This window comes from Pan paniscus, chromosome Y, assembly GCF_029289425.2.
Source record: "Pan paniscus chromosome Y, NHGRI_mPanPan1-v2.0_pri, whole genome shotgun sequence".
NCBI lineage: Eukaryota > Metazoa > Chordata > Mammalia > Primates > Hominidae > Pan > Pan paniscus.
The window spans coordinates 38,357,294-38,380,102 of record NC_073273.2 but is presented as its reverse complement, the minus strand read 5'-3'; the positions used below and the strand labels follow the sequence as shown (position 1 = coordinate 38,380,102).

General features: G+C 41.7%; 1 protein-coding gene across 1 annotated transcript in view; it reads right to left on the bottom strand.

Annotated features, from left to right (window-relative positions):
- LOC129395521 (probable ubiquitin carboxyl-terminal hydrolase FAF-Y) overlaps window positions 1–18,023 on the bottom strand; it is a 177,214-nt gene extending 159,191 nt beyond the window's left edge. Inside the window, 2 exon segments of the mRNA XM_055106945.3 lie at window positions 14,083–17,072; window positions 17,929–18,023. The gene's annotated coding sequence lies outside the window, so the exon portion shown is untranslated.
- Between the last annotated feature and the right edge of the window lie 4,786 nt (window positions 18,024–22,809).

Sequence of the window (22,809 nt, the reverse complement as noted above, 5' to 3'; positions counted from 1 at the left end):
TTTGGCTATCCCCCGTCTCTCGTCTACATAGAGGGTAAAAGGCTTGGATGTGTCAGGTAGCCCGAGGGCGGGGGCAGAGAGGAGTGCCTTCTTTAAAGTTTCGAAGGCCTGTTGGTGTTCTTCCAGCCAGGTAAAGGGGTTGCTCCCTTTGGTGAGGGCATAAAGGGGGGCCGCTAACTCAGCAAAACCGGGTATCCACAGACGGCAGAACCCGGCAGTCCTCAGAAACTCACGCACCTCCTTGGGGCTCCGGGGTGGCGGAATGCGGGCTACAGTCTCTATCCACCCAGGGGTGAGCCACCTTTTTCCTTCACTCAAGATGTATCCCAGGTAGGTTACCTTAGCCTGGCAGATTTGTGCTTTCTTGGCAGATGCTCGGTATCCTTTTTCTCCGAGCTCCTGGAGCAGTTGCCTGGTGCCCTGTAGGCAGGCTTCTTTAGTGGGGGCTGCCAGGAGGAGGTCATCTACATACTGGAGCAGAGTTAAATCTGGGTGCGGGGTGTGAAAATCAGTCAAGTCCCGGTGAAGAGCCTCGTCAAAGAGGGTAGGAGAGTTCTTGAACCCTTGGGGAAGCCGAGTCCAAGGTAATTGGCCTGAGATTCCCCTCTCAGGGTCCTTCCATTCAAAGGCAAAAAGCTCTTGGCTTTGGGGAGCCAGGGGTAAGCAAAAGAATGCATCTGTTAGGTCTAGTACTGTATACCAGTTGTGGTCTGGTCTCAAGGTACTGAGCAGGTTGTAAGGGTTAGGGACTGTAGGATGTATGTCCATGGTTCTCTTATTAATTTCTCTTAAGTCCTGGACAGGCCTATAATCTTGGGTACCAGGTTTCTTTACCGGAAGGAGTGGCGTATTCCAAGGTGAGCGGCATGGCCGTAAGACTCCTAATTCCAGAAATTTGTTAACATGCTGTTGGATGCCCATACGGGCTTCTCGGCTCATGGGGTATTGCTTAATGGACACGGGCACTGCGGTGGGTTTGAGGTCAACTATAATCGGGGCTTGAAATTTTGCCAGTCCAAGTCCCCCTGTCTCTGCCCAAGCCTGGGGAAATTCTTGCAGCCAATTATCGGGAGGGCTGGTGAAGTTGGGAGTCTCAAAAAGCCGGTACTCATCTTGCAAGGAAACGGTCAGAATTTGGATAGGCTGACCATCCTCGCCCAGTACCTGGGCCCCTCTCTCCGAGAAATGTATCTGGGCTCCGAGCTTGGTCAACAGATCCTGCCCCAGAAGGGGATATGGGCATTCAGGTACTACTAAGAAAGAATGAGTCACCATACCTTTTCCAAGGTTTACTGTTCGGTGGGTCGTCCACTTGTGCAGCTTTCCTCCTGTTGCTCCTTGGACCCAAGAGGTGCGGGATGAAAGAGGCCCGTCTGCTTTTGTCAGAACTGAATGCTGGGCCCCGGTGTCCACTAGAAAGGTGGTGGGGCGCCCCCCTATAGAAAGGGTTAGCCGGGGCTCGGGGGGGACTTCGGAGCCCTGACGCCCCTAATCACTGTCCTCTCCCAGGGTCAGGACAGGAGTGGGCTTCTTCCGGTCCTTAGGACGTTTAGGACATTCCTTGACCCAATGTCCTCGTTCCTTGCAATAGGCACATTGGTCTTTATCCACCTTCGGGCGCCTTCGTTCTCCCCCCTCTCTCCCTGGCCCTGGCCCTTTCCCTGTCACTACTGCTGCCAGGATTTTAGTCAAATGCCTGTCTCTCTTACGATCTCGTCAATCTTCCCGCTCCTCCTGTTCCTTTGCTAGCCTAGCTTCTTTTTCTTCAGTAGTCTCTCTTTTGTTATAAACCTTTTCTGCTTCCCTCACTAGTTCCTGCAGCCCATAGGTCTGGATCCCGTCCAATCTTTGGAGCTTTCCCTTTATGTCTAGCGCCGCTTGGTCTATGAATGACATTGCCACGGTGGCCTTGTGCTCTGGGGCCTCGGGATTGAACGGAGTGTACATTCGAAACCCCTCTAGGAGCCTTTCCATGAAGGCTGCTGGGCTTTCGTTCTTTCCCTGAGTAATAGTTCTTACCTTAGCCAAATTGGTGGGGCACTTTCCAGCCCCTTTGAGACCTGCCAACAGAGCCTGGAGATAGATTCGGAGACTCTCCCTACCTGTTGCTGTTTCATAGTCCTAATCCGGGCGGGTGAGGGGAAATCCCTCATCTATCTCGTTGGGGAGCTGGGTCGGGAATCCTCCTGGCCCTGGCACATTTTTCCGAGCCTCGAGGAGGACCCGTTTCCTCTCTTCTGTCGTCAGAAGAACCTGTAAGAGCTGTTGGCAGTCATCCCAGGTGGGTTGGTGAGTGAGGAGAATAGACTCTATCAGAGAGGTCAGGGCCTGCGGGTCTTGGGAGAAGGGGGGGTTATGGGTCTTCCAATTGTAGAGATCTGAGGCCGAGAAGGGCCAATACTGGACCGTGCGGTTCACGGTGCGGAGGGGAAAAAGGGAGGACTGCCAGGCGGACTGGTCGCCAGGGTCCTTGGCCCGCCGTAAGCGGAGGCGGGGTGTCTGAGGCGGGTCTGAGGGGCGAGTTCGGGTGGGGCCGGAGAGGGGAATGGGATCTGAGAGGGGGTGGAAGAAGAGGTTGGAGAAAGAGTAGGAGCCGAGGGGGTGGAAGAAGGGGCAGGAGACAACGCAGGGGGTGAGGGCGTGGCATAAGGAGGGGGGTAAAGGAGGGGATTGTGAGGCGGAGGAGGGAGGGAGTCTAGGAGGAGGAGGTCCTTCTGACTCTCATCCTGGAGGACAGGTTTCAGGGGGACCGGGGTCTGGTCTCGGGGGGCCTCCAAGGCGAGGAGGGTCGACTGGGAAGGGGAAGCCGAGGGCAGGAAGGGCTTCACCTAAGTGGGGGGATCCCGAACCAGGTCTTCCTAGTTGATGATATAGGCCACCTGGTCAGGATGGCCGCGTGGCCCTAGATCTATTACTTTTGTCTTAACCTGTAAGATAATGGAGAGGTCAAAGGTCCCGCCTTGGGGCCACCCAACGCCGAGGGTGGGCCATTCAGAAGAGCAGAAGGCTTGCCATCGCCCTTTGCAAATTTCCACAGAGAGATTGTGGGCTCGCGCTCGTACGTCAGGGAAGTGAGTCAGGGTCAATGATAGAGGAGTCGTCAGTGTCTGTCCTATAGTCGTGTCTACAGATTCCAATGCACAGGCAAACAAGACAATAGTAAAAACAGAGACTGCACACACACAGAGAAGCCGCGCGGCAAGAGATCGGCGCCACAGTTCTACAAAAGATTCAGATGGCAGGGAGAACCTGCCTTCAGAGGTGAGGAGACTGACGGAATCGTCAGTTTTCCTCCAGACAACCGCCAGGGCGGTGCTTCGGTTCCACGAAGGATTCAGATGGCAGGGAGAACCTGCCTTCAGAGGTGAAGAGATTGACGGAATCGTCAATTTTCCTCCAGACAACCGCCAGGGCGTCCCCCGGGGCGTAAGTGGGAAGGTGCCGAGCACGTCTGCCCCCCTTCCACACTTATACAGATTGAGTACTCTTCCGATTTAGCCGGCAACACAAATAGACGAACAAAACAAAACGAAAGTACCTGAGGGCACCTGGTCGTCAGTCAGTCGATGGCCCGGGCCGAGTGTGTCTTCGCCGTGCGGGTCGGGGGTCGTCAGGCGGCGAGCAATCCCGGACGAGCCCCCAAATGTTAGAACCTCTCTCAAGATTCTTACTTCGGGATAGGGCCGCCGCCAGAGACCACTCGACACGGAGATTACAGCAAAGAGACACTCTTTATTACTAGCGCGCTAGGGTCCCCAGCGTATGAGGCCAGGAGACCCCGAATGACTGTTACACACTGCTTATAAAGGCAAAAACTACAAATTCAAACAGGGGGAGGTTACAAATTCAAACAGGGGAAGGTTACAATAAGCTGATTGGGTCACACATTTGAAAAGTCTTAGGGCATGAGGTTTGGAAGTAACTAGTTGGTTCTAATTATGGCCTGAGCTAGCTGTCTCACGCTGGTTGGTCAGGGGGCTTATAGGCGGCAGGAGGTATTTCCTGGAAATGTTTTCCTGCTTTAGTTCTGGGAACACTGGGGGGGAGAGGGGCTCCTTGCCCTACCCTGGGCATCTGGTGTCTTTGATAGCCATTGACACACCCTGACTCCTAGCCATCTGGTGTTTTTCTAGTGGCCATCCGGTGTTTTTCTAGTGACCATCTGGTGTTTTTCTCTGGGGTCTCTCATTACAATGTTGCAAGTGTTGTTGCAAACTACAAACATATTACTAGGTGGAAAGAGCATTTGGACCAGCCATCAGATATGTAATTCAGAACAATGCAGTTTCTGTCTGTTCCTAGAGGAAAACAGGAAGCAGAGGTTAAAAGTCTCTCTCCCTGCTCGAGGAATCTATTTGCATAAAGAGGCTTTTTCAACCCCAAGCACCTTCCCTGCCCTGCATGTAAGCTGTTTTTTTTTTTTTCCTTTTCTTTTCTCTGCCACATACAGGGAGCTTTTCTATGCAAGAGGTTTTGCTTTCTTTTGGAAGGCATCTTACTAGGCCAGATCCCCAATTCTCCCTTTCTCTCCATTGTCTCAGTACAAACCCGTTGCACAGCTATACCTGAGTATTCAGCTTATAAGAAGATGGCGAAGAAGTAGCCCTCACAGCTGCTGGCTGCAGTCTGGTGAGGGCCACCTGGACTTAATGAAACCATGCACCTTCCTAAGGAAGTTGCTTGTCCCAAACTGAACTCCAAGCTTCAGGCTGAAGCTCTAGAAAGGAAAATGGATCTGAGGGATCCAGCGGCAGACAATAGTCAAGGGGCACAGTGCAGGTGAGCATGACTAATTCCTGCCAATTGGAATCTCCACCCCCACTGCCCATTTTATGGATACAGGTCATGCTAGCATCCATGGCATAGATAAGTTACAGACAGCAGAAAAAATAGGCAATGGATAGGTGAATGCGGATAATTCCTACCTGTTACACATGCGTGAAAGCACCCTGCTGAGTCACTGGGACTCAGGGATATAAAGACAGAAGAAATAAAGGGGACGCCTTTTCTTTCTCTCCCTCGTGTACCCCAGGTATTCACTGGAAACACACAGGAACTAAGGGATGCTGTTTTCCCCTCCTTCCAGGTAAGTAACCAGCCACCTTCAGTCTGCACTTCTCTTGGATACATCCTGAATCACTGGGACTCCCTTGAAAAAAAAAAACAAAAACCTTTTTCCTTTTTCCTCCTCTGTCCTCTTTGCAGATGAGTAATTGTGTCCCCATGCTACAGAATCCCTACAGATTCATCCCCCAGACTGGGAAAAGTCAATTTCCCCAAACCTCAAACTGTTTGGCTTAAAAATAAACTGAGAAGGCTGGGCATGGTGGCCCAGGCCTATAATCCCAGCACTTTGGGAGGCCAAGTAAGGTGGATCACAAGGTCAGAAGTTCGAGACCACCCTAGCTAACACGCTGAAACCCCATCTGTACTAAAAATGCAAAAAATTAGTTGGGTGTGGTGGCACACATGCCTGTAGTCCCAGCTACTCAGGAGTCTGAGGCAGGAGAATCACTTGAATCTGGGAGGTGGAGGGTGCAGTAAGCAGACATTGTGCCACTGCACTCCAGCCTGGGTGACATCAAGACTCTGTCTCACACAAAACAAAACAAAAAAACTGGGAAGCAAGCACCAATCTGAGTAAATATCTTGAGGAGGGACAACTTTTACAGTATCATTGCCTACTTCCCTTTCACAGGACTTCAGGATAGATAGGTCTTCACAACTTGGGGGAAGGGAACTCAAAAGCCTGACAGATCAGCAAAAAACCGTTTTTCTTACCAAACTTCTGGCCTCGCTCTCCCTGTGTAAACTGGTAGAATGAGTTATAAAAATCACTATTTAAATCCTCTCTGTAGTTTTAATTAATAGAAAAAAGGATTTATGAGACTACTCTTAAGCTGTAGCCAATCTGATATGCTTTATGTGTCTCTCTATATGGTTCTGTCATAAGAATACCCTAGGATAGAGCACGGCCTATGACCCAATAAGCCCACTGTTCAAGCCAGGCCATCAAAGTGGTCAGTAACAAATTTTGCTTGTCTCCATCTTGTTTTAAGCCCCTGGGAGCTTGACCTTGTAAACCTGTGGCAGTACTTTCTTTGGGTGTCTGCCATTTTACAATAGTGGTCCTGGTTCAATATTGGCATAGGGACTAAGTACTTTCTGGTTAGTGTGTGAATTTTACCATTTGCTGATTCTCTTCCCTTCCATGAACGACTTCTAGCTAACTTTCTTAACTCATCCTATCTCTGAGCTATCTTTAAAGAGTCTAGGTTTTGTAAAAACTGCTTACCACCTCTTTGAAAATGCCACATACACTCTTCATTAAGTCATAACTTTGAGTTGAGGCTTGTTGGTTTCACCTGTGAGGTTATATTTTTGGTGAAGGTCAAAAGCCAAAAATATTGGCCTCTTGGCATAGCTAAAGTTGAGTAACAAGGGGTTTTAAATTATTTTCTTAAGGAATGCTATACTTAATTAAAAGTGGATAACCAAGCTATATATTATTGACCTCATGATCCACCCACCTCAGCCTCCCAAAACTGCTGCAATTACAGGTGTGAGCCACCATGCCTGGACCAAGCTATAGGTATATTTAAAAGGCATCTATGTTTTTCTTCCTCTTCTTGGAACTTTCTGGAAAAAGTTTTTTTTTCTTCTTAGTCATCTGAATTACTTTTCTTCATTTTGTTGTGCCACTCTAAATGCATGCATGATAGGCTCTGAGATAACTTCTGAGAGCATGAGGCTGCTCGGAATAAACAGAAAATGTGACATGGACCCCATTTTGGGAAGGAAAAAAAAAACAACTCTGTTTTCCTCATGGAACCCCAGAAATTAAAAGTGAATAGATCCCTCTCAAAAATCTGCTTTTGGCTTCCACATATACCTGTTCATTAGGCCCTAAAACCTCCATGTTTTCCTAGCTCTGTTTTTGGACAGGCTCCACCAGGTGGTAATCGAATTAGGAGATGAGCAAATTAAAAATCTTGCAAATATTGGATCTTCTGTTTGTGGTTTGTGTAGTTATATATATGTGTTATGTGTGTTATGTTTATATAAAAAAGAGGTCTAATTAATTGGCTTAAAGAAAAATATGTGCTTAGATGAAATATTTTTGAAGGAAAAAAGCTATAATGCCTTTTTTGTTCACGACTTTAATCTCTCAGAAATTAAAAGTTTTAAAGATTATTGGTAAAATACAATTGTTTTCAAAATGTAAATACATAGTCTAAATTATGCAGGTCAGATTCTAGGTTTGCTAAATGTCAAGGTTATAAACTGCTTCTTTGGCTTTTGAGAATTGTTTGATTTGCCTGTTTCACAATTTGGTCAGGCCTGGGGACATATGTAATTAACAGTGCTCCTCCTAGCTGTGCCATAAACTTTATCTGTGCCTGGCACATAATCAAAAGAGCTTAACCGGCTGGGCACAGTGGCTCACACCTGTAATCTCAGCACTTTGGGAGGCCGAGGTGGGTGGCTCACCTGAGGTCAGGAGATTGAGACCAGCTGGCTAACATGGGGAAGCCCCATTTCTACTGAAAATAGAAAAAATTAGCCAGGCATGGTGGCAGCTGCCTGTAATCTCAGCTACCCTGGAGGCTGAGGCAGAATTGCTTGAACCCGGGAGGCAGAGTTTGCAGTGAGCCAAGATGGCGCCATACAGACTAGGCAACGAGTGAAATTCAGTCTCCAAAACAACAACAAAAGAGCTTACCAGGTTTTACATTAAAATTACAAATTGCTATGAATTACCCTTATGTAACTGAAACTATTGAAAATAGATTTATACGAAAGGTGTGTAAGAAAACTAAAATGTGTTAGCAGTAAAAAATATAAAAAGGCATGGCAAAGTAAATTTTTCCTTAGGAGGGTGGAAGCCTTATTTTAAATTAGATAAAATGCGTTTTGTCTATTTTAGTTTTGTAAAAATTAATCTTATAAAATAAATTCTGTGTGAACATGTTGACTAAATTCAAAAAGTATTTTTTTGGTTTGTCTCTAATTTGAGCATTTAAATAAAAACACAACAAGGTTTTCTTAAGGCACTGATCTGCTCTTTAACAAAATTTGTAAAGGGTTATGAAAGATTTACAAGATTATCACCTCACGGTCAAACTGGCTGAGATCGGAGAGAATCATCTATAAGGTTTCATTTAAAAGTTGGGGTTAATGTTAACTGTAGACTAAATCAAGGGTGAATTTTGGCTTTCTCTCCCTTGAATAAGATTTTCATGTAATAGGAAAGAATAATTAAAGACTTTTGTTTGCACCTTGAGAATAAACTTCCAAAAAACAGGCAGTTAAGACAGGAGTAGATTGGAAAGTAAGTCTTCTCTTTTAATGAAAAAAGGTTTTTGCCTTTTTAAAAATTTTTGAGTCATCATTTTGGCTAAATAACTTATTATAATCTGGAATTCTACTTCATAATATTAAGTGTTTTAAATATCTAACATATTTAACAAGCTTCCCCAAATCAAACTTCAGTTTCAAGGTTATCTCTTCTGACCCCTAACTTTTGGATGCTACAGAGGGCCCATGGGGAAGTTCTGTGGGATTGGCAAAATAAAAATTATATTTAATCTTCAGGTTATATGTTAGTAAATTATAATGTATGTTCCAAAATTGTGTGGGATTTCTAAAATTCTAATGTCTGAGTATATGTTTTCAATCATCATTAACATTATGATTTTAAGTTATTGTAAACCACTAATAACCTAATTTCTTTGTCAATTGTATTTGTAATTGGGTCATTTTATCATTCACAGACAATTGCCTTGTCTTGATCCTCTTCAAAAGATGGCTTATCATCAGCTATAGAACTCTGTCAGGTGCTTTTAAATGCCAGTTTCTGATGACACTGGAAACTGTGACACTAGAATAGAGGAAAAATGTATAGGACTCACGAAGAGCTGAAATGTTCATGAATATCAAGCAGAGCAAGAGTTAACTGAATGGACTGAACAAAACTGAAGGAATGTTTTTTTTGTTTTGTTTTGTTTTTTCTTTTTTGAGACAGAGTCTCTCTCTGTCGCCCAGGCTGGAGTGCAGTGGCGTGGAATCTCGGCTCACTGCAAGCTCTGCCTCCTGGGTTCACACCATTCTCCTGCTTCAGCCTCGTGAGTATCTGGGACTACAGGTGCCTGCCACCATGCCGGGCTAATTTTTTGTATTTTTAATAGAGATGGGGTTTCATCATGTTAGCCAGGATGGTCTCGGTCTCCTGACCTCGTGATCCACCCCCGTCGGCCTCCCAAAGTGCTGGGATTACAGGCATGAGCCACCATGCCCATCCAGGAATTTTTTTAACTTTTTGCTTAAAACATTTTGGATCCTTGTTTTTTTGTTTTTCAGAGTCAAGAAAACTTTTGAGATACCTACACTTTTAACAATTGAGTAAGGTATCTTCCTGAGAACAAAATTTGTAGCACATTTGTCTGCCTGGTTTCTCTAGAATTTGGAAACTATTGATGAGTATCCTTAACTTATGGCAATACAGTTATCTGCATTAGTGAAGTAAGAATCCATTTTCTTTTGCAACAGGATACAGCTGGAGAAACTGGTGGTTTTACCGATGCTTTGACTGCAAGGGTGTGCTTCCTTTTAAGGAATCAAGCTTGACTTGCAGTGCCAATAAAACCCCTTCTGGAAAAATGGCCTCATACCTTGTCTATGCAGTCCTAGTATGCGGCTCCTAACCTGTGTGAGTAAAGAATGTCACTTTCCACCAGGCCCAGGAGCCCGATGTTATCCTGGGACTGCAAGAAGACAGGGAATTTACCTAACTCATAGATATTTGAGGGTACAAACCCATGGCTGAGCTCAGCTTTAAAAGGTCTTGTCTAAGATTCCTTGTGGAGCAGAGTTCCATCAAAGACAATTTAGAGCACCTATGTGAAAAATAATTATTCTTGCTACCCTTTGTACAAACAAGCAGGCCAAGGAAAAAAACTAAAGTTTTATTTTGCAAAGAACTCAGAGTCCTATCATGATTTGTTTTTAACAAATATGAGAACTGGAAAATGAAAAATTACATTTCAAAACTTACGTAATTCTAATCTCATTAGTTGTTGTAAGTTTTAGCTACATTTTAAACTAACCTTGCTTATTCCTGTGAACCAACCAGTGATCTTTGGCTGCAGCTCAGAAGAAACAAAAGGGATGGGTAATATAAAAATCTGGATAAATATTCTAATTCTGGGTAATTATCCTGCAAATCCTGCCAGGTAATAAGAGTAAACAGGGTGCCGATAACCCAGAGGTTTCTTTGGGAAAAGAAAACCAAGGGAACTAACCAAAGCCAAGCCCCATTCACCCAAATCTTAACAGGCATACCAGTAGCCACCAGTTATCTGGGCATGTCAGCAGCCTCCAGATTTTTCAGCTCTCCTTTCCCTCGTTTCATTTTCATACGTGACTTCTAATAACCAGGTTTGTCGCTTCTCATCTTCAGGGCATAAAACTCCAAACGGTCATGCAACAGGACACCTGGATGATGGCCCCTTTTACTGAGGACCCTTAGGCAGGCCTCTGAGGAAGATCTGACTGCCGTTTTCCCAAAATAGCACCCGTAACAGCAGGAAGCAGTTAAGACTGGTCTTCATCCCTAACCTAAGGGTAGTCAGATGTACCTCTTCAGAGGAGGGAACTTATAGCAGTAAGAGGCAGCCAAATGCCTAGGCAGATAGGGATAGGTCCCTGGTGAAACCCCATAAAGCCAAAAATGGCCTGAAGGCTAAAAGACCAGATGCTGGTCCTGGATGAAATTCGAGACCAAGAATGGGAATTTCTCCAGCTGTTTGCCCACCCTTTCACAATCAATTCTTTCTTTTCCAGTACTACCTAGGGTCTGCTCCTCCCATTCTGAGCCCATAAAAAGCCTCAGACTCAGCCATATTAGGGACACTTTCCAGCCTTCGTGTAGGAGGACCATCCCCTTGTCCCCTCTCCACTGAAAGCTGTTTCATCACTCAATAAAACTCCCTGCTTTGCTCACTCTCTTGATTGTCAGCATATCCTCATTCTTCTTGGGCACGGGACAAGAACTTGAGAACCAGTGCACAAGCCAGATGGGACCTGGGCAAGCATATGGGGTGGGGTACCTCTTGTGGCAGGTAGCATGTCCCAAGCAAGGCCTCCAGCATCAATTTCCAGAGGTCCCCAACTGGCAAAGGGACCATGAAGAAAATCCTGCATCACTACTACTGGGCCAGAGACCATGCCAATAGTCATAAACTTAAGTTCCAGTAGAAGACAAAAACACAAAAGATTAAATAAAGTAGAAAGTGTTGGGTTCATGAAAAATTGCAAGCAGAGTTCAAAGAGTGTACATCATTACCGAATAAAGATGCAATATTTCATGAAGATGGCATATGAACTGGGCCTTGTAGGTCAGACATGAGAGAACACAGGCCAGGCAAGCCAAACATTAAGCATACTCTAATAAGAAGGAATAAAAAAGGTCAGAGCATGCACATCAATTGCGGCTAGTTTTATCTGATGAAATAATATTAAGTAATTATGAACATGTAGAGGAGAGCTAGGTCAAAATAACTTCAAGTGGAATCAACACAGTAAATAGTTGTGAACAATATTTGAGAGTAACTGGAAGAGAAAGCTTCCTTGAGGAAGCTACTACTAGTTTTGTGTAGCTAAAAGGAAGCCAAAGAAGCCTCCCATGATTCTTTTCACTAACGTAATTCCTGCACTAAGCGTGTACTTACAATTACTAAAATCATCCTCGATAAAAGCAATATACTTTTAGACAGCTGATATTTATGTGGCTCAGATAATAATACCCTTTATATCAGGCAAGGAACATACACACACACATACAATGACCCTCATTTTAAGATTATTACAGGTGTTGTTGGCTTGGTCCTGGTAAGCTGCAGCAAGAAGGACTATGGGTTAGTATATGTATATACACTAAAAAATTGTACATTATACTAATTATACTGAATAATTCTGTTAGAATATATGTATATTCTCAAACTATGGGGCTTAAGGCTAGTAACAGACGTGAAGTCTTATACAAAGAAATGACAATAATCTTGCCGACCAGGGTATCTCATCCTTGGCACTGTTAACATTTTGGGTCAGATAACTCTTTGCAAGTGGGAGAATTCTGTGCACTGTATGATGTTTAGCACTATCCCTGGCCTCTACCTACTAGATGCCAACCAGTGTATGCTAATCACCATCCCCTCACATCATAACCAAAGATGTCCCCCGATATTGCCGAATGCCCTATGAGAAGGCAAAATCAGCCCCAGTCAAGAAGCACTGCTTTAGACACTATAATAATTATAATAACATTCAAATGATCATTTATTGTTATTATGCTTAGTTTATTCCTATAACTGTTAAATATGACATTAATATACCGATTCGTTGATGAACTGAGATCTGTAATTATTTTCACTAGAGTCTAGACAACTACTTTACAAACGGTATTCTACATCATTGCATAATGCATTCTTGAAAACATGACAGAAGTCAAGGACAAACGACAGACTTACACATTTTTAAAGACTTTCAACTCTTAAGAGCACAACAAATGTAATAAAATCCCCCATAACACCCATGGTGCTGCTTGTAAAATGGCTCCCCATGATGCAGCCTCCTGACAGTCATGGTTTTGTCCAATAATCATGTTCTGATCAATTTGGAGCCTACCTAATGATTTGTTTTTAACTATGTCAATTCCATGATTAGATTATAAAGACTTCCATGTTACTTGCATTTGCTGCAGCTTGTCTTGCTTGCTTGCCCTAATGAAGTGACTTGCTCCATAAAAAGGGCTGCATGGCAAGAATGCACTATAGTAGATGGGTGAAGAAATAAGACCAAGAATCGAAAAGGAACTTAATTCTGCCAATAATCACCTGAGAGATCTCAGAACCATACTCAGTCAATCTTTCAGTTGATGACAAACACATGAAAAGCCTGATTACAGCTTTGAAGAGATACTGAACCAAAGGACACAGCTAAATCATGCCTGTATTCATAATAAATTGTGAGATAAAAATTGTTATCTTAAACCACTACAGTCAGGATAATATGTGACATGGCTTGGATCCATGTCTCCACCAACCCTCATGATGAATTGTAATTCCCAATATTAGATGGAGGTGGACCTGGTATGAGGTGACTAGATCTTGAGGATGGCTCCTTCATGAATGGTTCAGCACCATACCCTTGGTGCTGTTCTTCTGACAGTGAGTTCTTGCAAGATCTGGTTTTTAATTTTAATTTTATTTTATTTTACTTTAAAGGCAGAGTCTTACTCTGTTCACCCAGGCTGGAGTGCAGTGGCGCAATCTTGGTTCACTGCAACATCTGCCTCCCGGGTTCAAGCAATTCTCCTGCCTCAGCCTCCTGAGCAGCTGGGATTATAAGCAGGTGCAACCACACCCAGCTAATTTTTGTACTTTTAGTAGACATGAGGTTTCACCATGTTGGCCAGGCTGGCCTTGAACTCCTGACCCTCAGGTGATCTGCCTGCCTTGGCCTCCCAAAGTGCTGGGATTATAGGCATAAGCTGCTATGCCTGACTCAGATCTGGATTATTAAAAGTGTGTAGCACCTCCCGCTTCACTCTTTCTTGCTCCCTGCTCCTGCCATGTAAGATGTGCCTGCTTCCCCTCTGCCTTGTGTCATCATTCTAAGTTTCCTGAGGCCTTTCCAGAAGCCAAGCGGATTCCAGAATCATATTTCCTGTACAGCCTGCAGAATCATGAGCCAATAAATCTCTTTTATTTATAAATTAGCCAGTATCCAATATTTCTTTATAGCAATACAAGAATGGACATATGTTATCTAGCAATAAATGCCTAAAACAAGACATCCTATATAATGTTAAAACATATTTTCTGCACTTAATTTTTCCATTTTAATCATTTCATTCACCGTTAAAGCTATCCAAAATAATCAAAGAACACAACTAAACTCAGTAAGATTAAGAACTCACGGATTCCCTATGATTTATCAGTTCCTTTACCTACATGAAAATCCCCACTTATTACTAGTACCATTACTACCAGTTTTTGTTTTTCATTCATCCTATCAACTGACCTTCCAAAATACTTGTATACAAATACAGCAGAGATCTCAAAACTGAAGTGCTCTAAGGCCAATCATACCACCATAAAATACAAGGAAATCTCTTGTCAGCTTCTGTAAAGACTGAACTGGAAATAAGAAAAGAAGTTGTCAACACAACTATATTGTCAATACATTAACACATAAAAGAAAATGGACTCTGTACCAACTTCAAATGTATCACAACTGAAAACAAGCTAATATTTTCAAAACAAATTCATTTCAAAAATCTTTTTTTTTTTTTTTTTTTTTTTGAGATGGAGTCTCATTCTGTCACCAGACTAAAGTGTAGTGGCATGATCTCTGCTCACTGCAACCTCTGCCTCCCCAGGTTCAAGCGATTCTCCTGCCTCAGCAGCCTCCCGAGTAGCTGAGACCACAGCCACATGCCACCACATCCAGCTAATTTTTATATTTTTAGTAGAGAGAGTGTTTCACCATGTTGCCCAGAATGGTCTTTATCTCCTGACCTCATGATCCGCCCACCTCAGCCTCCCAAAGTGCTGGCATTACAGGCATTGAACCACCATGCTCGGCCTTAAATTTTGTTAAAGGGAAAGGGATACTGGAATGGAAAGGGGCTGGCTGGTTGCAGTGGGCTATGACTGCCCTGGCTGAGGAGGAAGTCTACTCAGATGACTGGTTGGGTGGGGAGAAGGTGCCTTAGAGTTTTAGTTTTGGCTTGCATCACTTACTAAACTGAAAAATAATCCAACTGATGAAAACTTTGACGCAACACACTAATCTGGTAATAATCAGCATCAAAATGTTCATGACAGCATATTCACAATGACAAAAAATATTGTAGACAACCTAAAGACAACAAAGGAGAAACTAAAGAAATCTTGATACATCAATATAATGAAGTATTACTAAAATTCCTACTTAGGGAAAACTTAAATTAGAAAAAAAAGATGAAAGAGAGAAGCCTCTAGCTTAAACTATTTTTATCTCATTTTTAAAAATGAACACAAAAAAGTAAAAAATACATAAATATTATGATTGCCTTTACAGCATGGTATCATGGGAGGTAGAATGTTTGTAGTTTTTCCCATTTTGTTTCTCCTCTCTGGCCTCTAAACCTCTTGTATTGACCAACAATAACATGCATAACTTTCACACAAAAAATATATATGCCCAAACATACAAAGGGACATATGTCCTCCCACAAACATATACACAGAGAAAGGAACATAACATAAAAATTCTCTACCACTACTTCTTGGGATACTGAGGTGCAAAGATCACTTGACTGTAGGACTTCAAGGCTAGTCTGGGCATGGCAAGATCCCACCTCAAAAGACAAACACTAAAAGCTCTCCATTAAATAATAAACAGTAAGTTAAATAAGTTAAACAAGTTAAACATTTAAAAAACTAAAGCTGGAAGCAATGTAATCCCAGCACTTCGGAAGGCCCAAGCTGGAGGATCACTTGAACCCAGGAGTTCAAGAGCAGCCTGGGCCACACAGGCAAAGCCCATCTCTACAAAAAAAAATTTTTTTAACTAGCCAAGTAAGGTGTCATGTCTGTTGTCCAAGCACCCAGGAGGCTGAGATGGGAGGATCACTTAAGCCAGGAATTCGAGGTTGCGGTGGAATCGCCCCCAAAGCACTCTAGCCTAGGTGACAAAGCCAAGATCCTATCTCTAAAAATTAAGTAAAATTTGGTTTTCATTTACAAAGAATTCCAGCTCTGTGGACAAAACGTATTTTAAATATTCTATTTAAGCAGGCTATGTACCTCATATAATTTTTATGCTCTCTTGTGCCCAAGTTAAAAATAAGTTTATCTACTTAAGAAAAAAGACAAGTGAAAAGAAATGTAATCAGTGTTACAAGGTTCAATGACCATAAACCATCATAAATAAAATAGGTATGTGAAAAGAAAATAAATCTCAGGACTCCAAAATGACTAAGCCAAAGGGAAGTCAAGCAGGCAACTGACTCAGGCAAACCTGCCTCCCATTTTATTTCTAAATAAAATAGCTCCAAACATAAAAAAGCTACATCCCTCCCTCAGAATTTGCCCACAAGGAAATTCCTGTGGACAAAAAACACAGAGAACTCGAAATCATCCCTCTGATGCTCAGGTGAGAGAAATGCATATCTGATGGAACCCTAAAAATTTAAGACAGGTCTCAGTTAATTTAGAAAGTTTATTTTGTCAAAGTTGTGGACACAAACTTGTGACACAGTCTCAGGAAGTCCTAACGACATGCGCCCAAGGTGGTTGGGGCCCAGCTTAGTTTTATACATTTTAGGGAGACATGAGACATCAATCAATATATCTAAGAAGTATGTTGGTTCAGTCTAGAAAGGCAGGGATAAAGTGAAGCAAAGGCAGGAAGACTCAAAGGGAAGGGGGCTTCCAGGTCACAGATAGGTGAGAGACAAACCGCTGCATTCTTTTGAGTTTCTGATTACAGAAACTCAGATATGCATCTAAGTGAGCAGAGGGGTGAATTTGAATAGAATGCAAGGTAAGTTGGCCCGGAACAGTTTCTAACTTGACTTATCCCTTGAGCTTAGTGATTTGGGGACCCCAAGATTCATTTTCCTTTCATATCCCACTCCCCCCAGCCCACCCTTTTCTTTTATAAAATCTTTTGGAGAAACTATTTTACAACAAATGAGTCTCTCTGGTCTCAGGTTTCATCTGATCTCTCATGGCTAGGATGGTTTATTCCTATATGGGTAGGTCCTGAAAGCTCATTTTTAGCAGGTTGTGAAGTCTCACATCCTGTAAAGAGAAAATAGGAGGAAGGGAGAAAAAACAACAACACACAAAAGAATACTCCTGGAAAATCGATATAGGCCACATTACTCTGAAGTCTATACAACAGTAGGCAGGTATGAAAGTGGCTTATGTATATAAATAGGTTGCTGTTATTTTCTTCTGAGGTTTAAGTTGTCTGGCTTCAGTTCGCAGGACTTTAGGAAAGCGCAGCTTAGTTTTCAGTGACTCCGAATTCAAAAAAATGGGGAAAAAAACGGAGGAAAAGCAGAAAAAAATTAGAAACATTATTTTGAAGACTTGTAGCCAAGAAAAAACTAGAATTCAGCCCGAACTGCAGAGATAATAAAAACTGCAAAACAGTAGGCAAGTTTAGAATCTAACAGGTGTACTATAGTTTTCCGAAACACAATTTTTCTCTCTCCGTTTCCATTTTCCCTAAAGACAAATTATGGTAGGGCTGGTTTGCTTTAAATTATATACTTGGCCAGATTATTTGTACACAAGTATATTAAATACTTGTATTATATACTTGGCTAGATTATTTATATACAGGCCAGATTATTTATATTCCACTGCAGCAGGAATAATTATTTTTTTACATGAGTTTTAAATTGGCTTTGATGGAACTTTGTTCCACAGAAGGAATCCCACATAAGATTTTTTTAAGCCATGGATTTGGGCCATCAAATATCTGAGTTGGATGGATTTTCTCTCCTCTTGGGGTTCCAAGATAAACTTGGGGCTTCTGTGTCTGTTAGAAAGTAATGTTCTCGCCTGTAATCCCAGCACTTTGGGAAGTGGAGGCGGGCAGGTCACGAGGTCAGGAGATTGAGACCATCCTGGCTAACATGGTGAAACCCCATCTCTACTAAAAATACAAACCAAAATTAGCTGGGCTTGGTGGCGGGCGCCTATAGTCCCAGCTACTCAGGAGGCCGAGGTGGGGGAATGGCATGAAGCCGGGAGGCAGAGCTTGCAGTGAGCCGAGATCACACCACTGCACTTTAGCCTGGGAGACAGAGCGAGATTCTGTCCCCAAAACAAAAAAAACACAAAAAACAAAGTAACATTCTTTACTTACCACAGGTCAGAAACCCTGTACAGGGACTGTGTACAGAAAATATGAGGCCAGTTTTTCAAGGGCTTTCTTGGCTCCATAAGTCAAGTTTGATTCCTTAAAGGAAAGCACATCATTCCAGTCAAAGCCTTGGTAAAATAACCAGTTTGTCCAATTGTGTCGTGTTACAAATGAAAACAGATTCTGATGGCACTTATGCAAATAACTGTATTTCCATAAGTTAAGAAGACTTACAGATAGTTTGCAATTTTGGGAGAAATCAGGTAAAGAGAAACAAATATGCTCCAAATTTTGTTCATGGGAGTGTCCTAAACTGTTAACAGCTGTCAATAGCTCTAAAGAAAAGTTTTAAGACTCTGAAAACCAAAAAAAAGATTCACAACATTTTAAGCAAAAAGTCAAAAAGATTAGTTCAGTCCATGCAGTTAATTCCTGTTCTGCTTGATACTCATCAACAACATAAAATACTCATTTTAGCTCTCAATGAGTCCTGAAAGTTTTTCCTCTATTCTGATGTCACACTCTCCAAAGTTATCAGAAACCTGCATTCAAGAGCACCTGCTAGAGTTTTAAATCTGATTATAAAACCACCTTCTGAAGACAAAAGCAAGACAATTGTTGGTGGATGGCAAAACATTTTAGAGCAGCCATAGTCAAAAACACAACTGACAAGGAAATTTGTTACCTCTGTGGCATGCAATAATTTTACCACAACAATTATGATTATTGATAATATACACTGTTATATCAGAACTATAGGAGTTTCCTGTAATTTTGGAACACATAATAACATATTTATACAAATACAAGCCAAACCAACACCATTTCATATCTGACAATGCTTCTTGTATAATTTTTGTACCAAATAAGCCAAATTATGTTATTTTTTGGACATTAGGAAACCTAGTATCTTAAAGAATTAATTAGGTCAGAAAAAGACAAAATTTATCATTTGATTTTGGAAAGTTTACCAAATATCAAAGGTTTTAAAGACAATATCACAAAACAGGATCACAGGTCATTATAAAATAAGTCATTCATTTAACGAAAGTGACAAGTCACGGATTTCAGAAAAAGACAAGAACCTTTATTCTTTGAAAGAAGACCTAATTCTCCAAACAATAAGCCTTAAGAAGAACAGCATGAAGCCAATTAAATTTGTTTGTCAAAGTTGTATAAACAATCTATACAATTTTCTTTTTTTTTTTTTTCTGAGACTGAGTTTCACTCTTGTTGCCGAGGCTGGTGTGCAATGGCATGATCTTGACTCACTGCAACCTCTGCCTGCCAGGTTCAAGCACTTCTCCTGCCTCAGCCTTCCCGAGTAGCTGGGATTACAGGCATGCACCACCAAACCTGTCTAGTATTTTTGTATTTTTCCTAGAGAAGAGGTTTATCCATGTTGGTCAGGCTGTTCTTGAACTCCTGACCTCAGGCAATCACAGCCTGCTTTGGCCTCCCAAAGTGATGGGATTACAGGCATAAGCCACCATGCCCAGCCACAACCTATAAAATTTTAACTTTAACCATAAGATATAGCTTCCATAAATCTTTTTATAATCTGAAAAACCTTTATTAAGGGGTTGGTTAATGCTTCAGGAAAATTTTGTTAATCTCACACAGGGGCCCATATACTCATCTTGCATCAGTGTGCATGTGACATTAATGATTAGTTCATAGAGGAATTGAACTTATTTTATCTTTCAAAATTGGCCCTTACAATCTTATGCCTACCTCTTCCACAACTGTCCCTGGGCCTTGAGGAGTTGAAGTTTTTATTTATTCCCCTTTGTCTCACAAATGCAGTTTATTTTGATTGGAATCTCCTACTGGGCTTGAAGATGAGACTTTAATCGCTCTCAGTGTTTAAGATTTAGCAGGACTTGGTGTTCTTTTTATATCCAGGAGTCAAAGCCCTGTAACTCAATGTCACAACAACTTTAAAAACACATACAGGAAGATACGTGGACGCACATGTAATAACCCTAATTAAAAAAAAAAAAATTAGTCTCACTTTTTTTCCTTAAGCAAACCAAAACTTAATATTTCGATTTTCTAGTTCGTCCTGAACACTCCTCCTTCTTAAACAACCAGTCATTTTATTTTAGGACTAAAATTTACCACATAAGGTTCTTTCTCATATAAAAGTATTTCTCTTTAAGCTTTCATACCACACGCAAAAAAACCTTTATTTTTACAACTTTCTTTACATCTCTTTTTATTTCCTTGTTCCTTTTACCATATTTATACATAACCTTTAAATGAGCTTTGAATTAGGCAAAAATTTTTTACCTTTTTTTCTTTAAAAAGAATACACTTCTTTGTTTTAGCAAGAATGTTTTCCTATTATATATTATTTACTGGAAAGTACCCAAATAATGAAGTATTTACTATTTAATTTTATATTCAAAATTATGACCAGTTTGTCTACAAATATTTATCGCATTACACTTACCTAATGATTTTAATTGTTTACTTAGATTATTTATGAAAACTGTGATAGTCATGAATTTAAAGCTATGAAAACTGCCGTTGCAAAATTACAACTGAGACACTGAAAAAAGATTTGACCTAATTGACTCCACCTTGCTCTTTATCTCCAAGCTGTCCTTGTTCATTCCTGGGAATAAGCCAAACTAACTTTTGGAGGAACTTAGTTTATAGTTTATTTTTGAAACAAAGACAGTAACAGTCCTTTCCCAAACCTCCTTACTGCCTGTGGACTTGACTGCCTAAATCCACAGGATTAGATGTTAAGGTAATCTTACTAAATTCAAGATGCAGCTATTTTCATTAAACCCGTATCAATGTCTTTCTTTCCCTCCCCCCTCGCCCCCCAAGATGGAGTCTCGCTCTGTCACTCGCCCAGGCTGGAGTGCAGTGGCACCGTCTCGGCTCACTGCAACCTCTGCCTCCAGGGTTCAAGCCATTCCCCTGCCTCAGCCTCCCAAGTATCTGGGACCACAGGCATATGCCACCATGCCTGTCTATTTTTTTGTATTTTTAGTAGAGATGGGGTTTTCACCGTGTTAGCCAGATGGTCTCGATCTCCTGACCTCGTGATCCGCCCGCCTCCGCCTCCCAAAGTGTCAGGATTACAGGCGTGAGCCACCACACCTAGCCCCTCAGTGTCTAATATATTAAAAATTATAGGTTGGGGCCAGTGGCTCATGCTGGTAATCCCAGCACTTTGGGAGGCCAAGGTGGGTAGATCATGAGGTCAGGAGTTTGAGACCAGCCTGGCCAATATGGTGAAACGCTGTCTCTACTAAAAATAAAAAAAAACACCTGGTCGTGATGGTGCGTGCCTGTAGTCCCAGCTACTCAGGAGGCTGAGGCAAAAGAATTGCTTGAACAGGGGAGGCAGAGGTTGCAGTAAGCTGAGATCCCACCACTGCACTCCAGCCTGGGTGACAGAGACTCTGCCTCAAAAAAAAAAAGAAAGAAAGAAAGAAAGAAAAAAGTACACAAGCAAAAATCCTTCTGGCATTTTTTTGGCTGCATTTAGTTTTGTAACCCCTATGACAAATTTTGATACCTTATAATATTTGGCAGGGATAAGTATGATATTGCTTGATTAATAAATGCAAAACAAAAAATGTATGCTGGCAATTCTTAAGACATTCCTAATATTACTTTAACAATAATTTTAAAGGTAGCTTATTAAGGATTTTACTTAAGTTTCATAAATCTGAAAAAGCATTTGACCAGTCTTTTTTTTTGATACAGTATCTGATTTATGTGCTTTTATTTTTCTTTAAGCCAATTAGAGCTTTTATCTAATTTTCGTAGTGAAACATTGTGTACACAACACAAATACATAAATGTATTAGGCATGGCCATGGAAGACATTTTATAGATTCATAAAGACATCCCCCTTTTGTATGAGCGCAGCGGCCCACGCCTGTAATCCCAGCACTTTGGGAGGCCAAGGCAGGCAGCTCACGAGGTCGGAAGATTGAGACCATACTGGCTAACACGGTGAAACCCCGTCTCTAGTAAAAATAGAAAAAATTAGACAGGCATGGTGGCGGGCACCTGTAGTCCCAGCTACTCGGGAGGGTGACGCAGGAGAATGACATGAACCTGGGAGCTGGAGCATGCAGTGAGCGGTGATCACTGCACACTCCAGCCTCGGCAACAAAGCGAGACTCTGTCTCAAAAAAAAAAAGACATCCCCTCGTTTTTGTTATCTTTGACTTTCAGATTCTTAATAACCAGTTTTACAACCATAGGCAGCTGTCAGCTAAATAGCCTTAAATTTGCATATTAAAGGAAACAACTCAGGTGAAAATCAAATAGCAAAATTTACATCAAAAAGTACAGAGAGAAAAAAGTCTGGTGGTGCTACAGGGAGACACAGTGCACTTAAAAAATTTTTTTAAAGACCTTTCTGAGTGTCTAAACTACATTGTTCTTAAAAACCCAAGAGTAGCCTCTGTTGCAATAACTATTTTTGTCAAAAAAACAAAAACAAAAACAAAAAAAACCCAGGTGGAAACAGAATCAGTTAACTGAAAAGAAAAAAAAGACATTTGCTCAAAAAAACACAAGGTCTTAGGAAAGAAAAACAAAAACAAAAACATGAAGGCCTTTTAAATAAAAACATGCACACATACATGCATACACACACACATCCTGGATGTCGGCCTTTTAATGAAGCTGACTTTTAACCACTGAACTTCTTTAAAAAAATTTTTTTTAAATCTTGTTACCATATGTCAGCTAGGACAAAATGCTGCTAAACTAGTAGGAATCACACAAATTATAAAATTTCTGAGTGCTCTAAGTGTAAGCAGAAATTAACACTAGCTGGTTGTTAATGGTAACATTAGTCATTTAAAAAGAATTTGAAAGACTGAGTTCCAAACCAGTTTCTTACTA